The following is a 7788-nucleotide window of genomic DNA, read 5'->3' as shown; positions in this document are numbered from 1 at the left end:
CCATGTGGGTACTGAAAAATGAACACAGATCTTACTGAAGAGTAGTTTGTGCTCTTAACCCTGGAGTCATCTCTCTAGCCTCTTAAATGGTCATTATAATTCACAGTGAAACCTCTCTGATCTGGACATTTTCTTAGTTGGGAAATTTTCCCATGTGGACTTTATCGATTTTATTGCTATATTTCTGCTAGCAAATTTTGATAAATCAGGTGTGTGATCGAACAAGAGAGACAGCACTCAGATATCAGCACCACTGACAAAATTCCATGCATCCCCTTGGAATATAAATGGTGATATATTTGTGATTACGTTATATGTTTAGGATCTGATCTCATGGGGCAGGCAGGATGCCTATTATTTGAAGATTAATAGAAGGTTTTTTTTTTTTTGAAGATAAAAATTTTTCTCCACAAATCCAAGTTTATGTGTGTAGAACAGGTGACTCTAAAGTGAACAAACCAGTTAGGATATTTCAGTGTCTCCTCAGAAACTGCAATGAACGGGGTACAACTCAAAGATTTATTTCTAAACTGCGAAATAGCAGAACCCTCTCCTAAATATTTGTGAATAGTGATATTTTCCATACTGTTGAATGCAAGGAAATAATAAAAAAATTATCTTTATTTTTTCCCATGTGATTTTGTGGGTGGAACCCCTTTACACAATATATGGATGACACATTAACCTAGCTATTTGTTCAGGGATGTGACAAATTGCTCTCAGTGAAAGTATTTATCACCTCAATACTGGTATTTTAGATAGATAAAACCTCTTGTGAATGTAGTTTTTGACAATGTTGTAGTTTTCCCTGTGGATTCACAAATGTGTTTGCTTAATTCTACAGCATCTAATCACTTATATTACCCTACTTTATGTCTCTCTCAAATTTCACCTCAATCTCCAAAATGCTCTGAGTGAGAAGGTGTAACGATATGTCTCCATTTCTGCATTTATCCCAAAAGTATAAACCACAGAAAGGAAAAACTACATTAAAATGCATAAAGGGGATAACAGAAAAAGAAAGTGAGCAAGGGAGCAGGGAACCCCAATTACTTGCACATGGAACTGGGGATCATTCTGGCTAGAAAAGTAGTAGTCAAAAGTATTAAAATATAGTGGAAAGGGTTTTTGTAGACATTATCTCTAAAAAAAATAAAAATTTAGTCAAATTAAAATGGAAGAGAAACAGAGATCACTATTGAAGGTTTCTGAGATTCTTTGCTATGCCACATAGTATGTGTGTGTATGTGTGTGTGTGTGTGTGTGTGTGTGTGTGTGTGTGTGTGTGCAATGAATGTCTTTATAACAGTGTAGAGCTAAAACAATAGTCATCTCAAACTTTCTACTCTAGAAATTGTCAATAGTCATTCAGTCTCTTATAAAACAACTTAAAATAATGTATGGAGTGACAACATTTATTAAGTAAAATCACTCTGTGTCACTAATCTTTCTAGCAAATTCTCTCTTGCGTAAAAACAAATGGACTGTTGCCAATCTTTTCCTCATGAGTAGAATGCTGTTTTTGGAGCTCACTCCGCCCCCATGCCATTGAAGACTGATTACTCATTCACTTGGAGCTATAATATGCACTTGTTCACTGACTTGGGAAAGCAGAGGAAGAACGAGAATCTTCCTGGTCAGAGAGTGTCTGAAAATGAATAGCAAATTTCAGAAGATAAAATTAAATGATGGTCACTCCATCCCTGCACTGGGCTTTGGCACCTATGTAACTGAAGAGGTAATGAAAATGGATTGGGGGGTTAAGGGTGAAGAAATACCTATAAGGTACTTACCAACTCCTGTGGCTCTTTGGTGGGCTCCAGCTCCTCTGCTTCAGCAGGTTAGCACTGTGCAACATAGGAGAGAGGCAGAGTGCCTTGCTAGTGTCCGATCATGTAATCATAGTACTCTGTACTTCAGATCTTCCTTCTCTTTAAATCTGCTTCTGAGAAAAGGAGAAAAATTGAAATTTAGTTACATAAGCATTGTGTTTGTTAACCATTAAAATATGTCTATTCAATCAATTCATGAATTTCTGTTTACTTGGCTTTCATTATTTCTAGGTTTGATATAAGTTCTATATATCAATCATTATGAAATAATCAGATGATATTTTTTTCCTATTCTGTACATTGTTTCTTCACTCTGTTGACTGTTTCTACTATGATATGAAAGATCCATAGCTTAGTTAATATACTATCATTTGTCTGCTTTTGCTATCTTATCTTGTGCTTTGAAAGACATATCCAAAAATTGCCTATGCAATGTTTTAAAGAGATTCTTTCATGTTCCTTCTGGTGGGTTCGTCATCTCAGTTCTCATGTGAATGTCTTTGTTTGTTTGTTTGTTTGTTTGTTTGTTTGTTTTGATTGATATTTATACCAGATAAGGAATTGCAGCCACATTTCTGTCCTCTCTGTGGGGATATTCAGAACTTCTAGTATCACTGGTTAAAAAACCTGTGCTTTTTCTTATTCTTGCTTTAGAGCCTTAGGAAAATCAATTTGGACCATGGATTCGCATAGATGAAATTTATTCTATTCCCTTCTCCCGTGTGCGCATTTTTATACAACTGTTGCTGCTTGTTTTAGTTTCCTGCAAAACCACTAAAAGTAGAAATGAGATGTTACTTGGATATCCCATTTCTGGGTATATATAAAAGTAAATATATGGGTATATCAAATAGATGTTAAATTCATTATGGCGTTATTCACAATAATTGATAGACAAATCAAGTCAGTGTGTAGAAACAAATGAAAGATAAAAGAAAACATGAGACAGATAGATGGATAGATAGACAGACACACAGATAGACAGACAGATAAATATGCAGACATTAGGTCATTGAGGATATTAAAAAGTGTTATCTGCAGCTGAACAGATGGAACTCTGAAATATTGTGCTAAGTGAAGTCTCCAGGCAGAGAAAAACAAATATCACGTGTGCTTTCCCATGAGTATAAACTGAAACAAGTCTACTGGAACATATAATATTGATGCCTAGAGGTGACAAAAGACAGAGGCTAGGAGATAAGGTTGGATAAAAGTTGCATAATTTAAATACACACGATTAGATCAAGAGAATAAATTGTTTTCCAAGACACTGCTGGATGAGCATAACACACAAGAGCCTACCATATTTTCTAAAATATGCAAGAGAAATAAAGGTTTTTTAAAGAAACTGTAAGCTGGGTAAGTGCCAATTTAAGTAATTTGACTGGTGTATACTGCATATATGGCGCTGAAATGTGGCAATTAATATCAGGGATGTAAAATTATATGTGTGTGTGTGTGTGTGTGTGTGTGTGTGTGTGTGTGTGTGTGTGTGTGTGTCATTCTAAAATTGTTGTACACTGAAAACCGAATGGCACTGAGTATCACTGTACAGTCACACTAACTGCTCCAGGTTAAAGCTTCCATATTCAGAGGCAGAGTCTTCCAGTTTCTAGAGGACATTTTATTTAGAACAATACCCCCAAGTTCCATCTATTCAGCTGCAGTTAACAGTTGTTCCAGATATTTGTCTAACAAGCCTGATCTCACCTGCAGGCTCAGTTACCAGGACTTTCATGCAATTAGCAAAGCTGGAAATAGCCAACTTTATCTCTTTTTTTTTAAAGATTTATTTTATATTAGTATACTGTAGCTGTCTTCAGACACACCAGAGGGCATCAGATCTCATTACTGATGGATGTGGTTGCTGGGATTTGAACTCAGGACCTCTGGAAGAACAGTCAGTGCGCTTAACCACTGAGCCATCTCTCCAGCCCCACCAACTTTATTTCAATTTGATGATTTTTTTCAGTTGAGCATAGTCATAGAAATACCATATTAATAAAGACAACATTGGCTCATTTTAATTAATAATGTGCTAAATCAAATTCATATGTAGTGTGCAATCTTCAATAGACATAGGATATGGAAAGACAAAATTCATGTCCAATGAAATAGCTCTGCTTTTGAGAAAGGTGTGAGCAAAGCCCTTTAATGTTAATTGGTCTGTAGAAAGTTCTGAACATATTCTCTTTTTACTTTTAACCAACATGTTTTTTTTTCCCTATTTCAAATTCGGATCTCACAGATTTAGAAGTGGATGTAATTGATCTGTGCCACACATTGAAAGGCCAGAGGATACAAATCAGAACTTACATGTGAAAGAAATCAAGGAAAGGTGCACAGAAGGGACCCTGCTGAGTTGCAGGCTCTCACACACATGAATCTGTGGTTTTTTTTCCTCTTTTCCCTGAAGAGATTTTGAATTTCTGAATTTAAAGTAATATTTAGGTAATAGTAATTTGGACAGGTGTCATGTCTGACAATTGTTAATGTTACATACCAGTTGTTCAACTGTTTTACAGCCCTTTGCTTAACAGGTTCTTCTCAACACACTATTAACTGTGTTTTTAAAAGCATTCTTGGGTCAGCAAAATGGCTGAGCAGTTTTAAGGGATTTTCTGCCTAGTCTAGAAACTAACTTGTATCACCAGATCCCACCTAGGTGAAGAGAACCTACCCTAGATGGTTGTCCTCTAACTTGCTTATTCTCCCTCCCCCACCTCTGTGTGTGTGTGTGTGCTTTCTTTGTCTTTCTCCCATACATACTCATACATAGACAAATAAACAATAAATAAATAGGGTTATCTTTAACAGTGATTCTTACTGCAACCTCTTTTAGTACTCATCAGCAGTCACACAGCTTTCCCAAGTTCTATTTTATTAACTGTGCATAGGTTTTATAACATAAACCACACAGCACCATGAGGTAATATAAACATATGTAAATCAATATAGGGTGGCTTATAGACTCTTTAGGTTTGCTGAAGGCAATTCATAATCCATGATTACCAATGAATGACTGGTGAGGTCAGAAGAAGTCAGATAATGTGAGACCGGAGTTAAAGATGGCTGTGAGCTGCTGTGTGTACACTAAGAACAAAACAGGGGTCTTCTGCAGGAGCAGGAAGTACTCCTAGACTGCCATAACTCTTAACCACAGCTATAACTTCAGCCCCTCCCCAAAGCAATGCATTGCATCTACTGCTAATCTGGTAGTCCAAAATTTAATTGGTATTAGTTTAAGGATTTAGCCAAATTTTCACTTTGAGAAATGACATTTTTCATTATTTCTTTTAATTTTTTGAGATTATAATATAATATGATTACATTATTTCCTTCCCTCCCCCCACCCAAGCCCTCTTTTATACCCCTCATTGTTCTATTTGGGTTCATGGCTTTTGAAAAAATAATTTTATTGTTGTTGTTGAGAACATGTTCTTTTCTCTGCTCTCACATCCTGATTATCTTCTCAGATGACAGTTGAGAGATTCATTAACCTCTAGATATAAGGATAAGTGATTAAGAGTCAGTTTAATTCTATGGTATTTAGGCTCTTATCTAGCGCCATGACCCTTTAGATCACAGGGTCATGGCTCCAGTAAGGATACCAGGTATGGGATCTGTGTTGTAGAGTAGAGTTGACATCCAAAAAGTAAGTAGTTAACCTCATGATATCAATGCCTCTATTGTAGCAGTGAGCATATATTGCTAAGACCAGTCATGACTGAGGCTTGAGAGATTCATAGATAGATAAGATTGGTGATTAATTTTTCTGGTGATCTTAAATTCTTGTTTTAATAATTTAAAAGAGAAACATTTACCTTTAGAACTCTATGAAATTTCAAGAGTAAACACAAGCAGTTTTATATATCCAGCTGTTGGCTTCTAAAGTGCTTGATAAAACGTGGAAATATCTTCTTACTGGCTCTATTGTTTCCCTCTCTCATATTCATGGCTGTGCTAATCACACAGATGCCTGCAGGAACTCATGAAGCCAGAACATACATTCAAGAGTTCTAGCTATGTTCTAGCTTTGAAGCTCTCCCTCTAGGGCAGGCAACACCTGTTTAATTGGACCCTGTTTATGAACTATTATTATTATTATTATTATTATTATTATTATTGTTAATTGTCTGGCAAAATCTTTAACACTAATAAAAGAATCTTTACATTTATTTTATTCTTCTTGGCCTCAAAATTAAAGTATGAAATAAATGCTAATTTTAATTAGTGAATAAATAATTAACAAATAAATAATATGTTTGGTTTACAATTTTTTATCTTTTAACCAAACTTGGTACACAAGACAATAATTTTAAATTTTGCTTTATATATAATTTTTCTAAAATTATGATTTTTAATTTAAAATCTGACAACTACTTAAATTTTTCATTATGATGTAGATAATTTTGTATGCATAAATCTGTATCTTTTAAGTATTCATTATCCTTGTGCATTTTTATATCTGATAGGTATTTCATTTAAATGCTTAGAAAAAGATTAACAGTATACTATCTACCTTTTTTTGGATTAGAGCCCGCTGTTTTCTGGGAACTGATATTTCTCATTAATATACTTACCGAGTTAGGAAAGACCCAGTAAAACTTAGCTGGATCCATCACTTTAAGCAGAACTAACTGGAAACATGGGGAGGGGTTGATTCTAGACTTAATCATGCAGATCTCTAAATACTATTTGTTTCTGTTTCTTTAGCATTTCAAGAAAGCATCTATGGACTCCACCAAGATAGCTATAGATGTTGGGTTCCGCCATATTGACTGTTCTCACTTCTACCAGAATGAAGAAGAGGTAGGCCAGGCCATTGTAAGCAAGATTGAAGATGGCTCTGTGAAAAGGGAAGATATATTTTATACTTCAAAGGTATGCTCTATATACCCTGCGTGATTTAACAAATTAATAAAAGGGATGTATTTAAACTTCACTGTGTGATTAAACCTGTATTTGCTGAATTGTGCTTATTGGCTATCTTTTGTTCATGCATATCCACACATAACATTCAGTATTGAACATGGTTAAGGGTGATGGCTTCTTATTATTGTTATATTTAAATTCATAAGCTTAATGCACAAAGTCCAGTTGTTTTTCTGAGGCTTGACAGACAGTACTATGATTTACATGTTATCAGAGAGGACTCTGCTGTGTCTACACATTCCCTTGAATGCTAAATTATTTCTAAAACTTATATTTATAAATATCAATCATATTTATAGATAAGACAGAACATTTAAAAAGAACCCTTAGGTGTGAAATTAAGAAATAGTTAAAGTATCTAGTACTGTGTCTACAATATATTAAACTATTTAAAAAAACCTTCTCTGTAGTTATATAAATTAAAGGGCTATTTAATTATTTCTATTGAGCTCAAATGATAAGAAAATTAAAATATTAAACTGTTTTCTAATACATAATTTCAGTATGATATGATAATGTACTTATATCTTGAGAACTTCCCTTCCATTTTTGTCATATTTATTAATAATAACCACGTATGTGAGACTATATTAGTGAACACCATTATAAGCTAGATATTCAGGAAAAAGTTAGTTTATTTTCTGTGGTTGGTTTTTAAGCACTTGAAATTTCTCAGTACCAGGTGACAGAAAGCCACTTAGTATGGTACGTTATTAATCCAGCACAATTTCTGTTATCCATCCTCTTTAGCTTTGGTCAACTTTCCCATCGTCCAGAGTTGGTCAGATCCAGCTTGGAAAACTCACTGAAAAAAACTTAATTTGGACTATGTAGCCTCTATCTCATTCATTTTCCGGTATCTCTGAAGGTAGGCAATTTGTAATGTCTAACTTCAGCTATCAACATGACCCTCATTTTGGGAGCAGATGAATTTAGCTTCTAAAAATGTATAGAATCTCAGTGTACGTACATAAATTATAGAACAATGTATGGCTGCAGAAATGATGGAAGGAAACAAACT

At 34.6% G+C, this 7788-nt stretch overlaps 1 pseudogene across 1 annotated transcript in view; it reads left to right on the top strand.

The window, feature by feature from the left end:
• Window positions 1-1654: 1654 nt before the first annotated feature.
• The window catches only part of LOC308421532 (aldo-keto reductase family 1 member C18-like), a 13428-nt pseudogene continuing 7294 nt past the window's right edge, over window positions 1655-7788 (top strand). Inside the window, exons 1-3 of the transcript XR_013975665.1 lie at window positions 1655-1738; window positions 6549-6716; window positions 7518-7635. The product of XR_013975665.1 is annotated as an aldo-keto reductase family 1 member C18-like (transcript). The remainder of the gene's footprint in view (window positions 1739-6548; window positions 6717-7517; window positions 7636-7788) is intronic.

The sequence above is a fragment of the Micromys minutus genome, assembly GCF_963924665.1.
Source record: "Micromys minutus genome assembly, chromosome: 6".
NCBI classification, from domain to species: Eukaryota; Metazoa; Chordata; class Mammalia; order Rodentia; family Muridae; genus Micromys; species Micromys minutus.
This window is presented reverse-complemented; position numbering and strand designations above follow the sequence as displayed.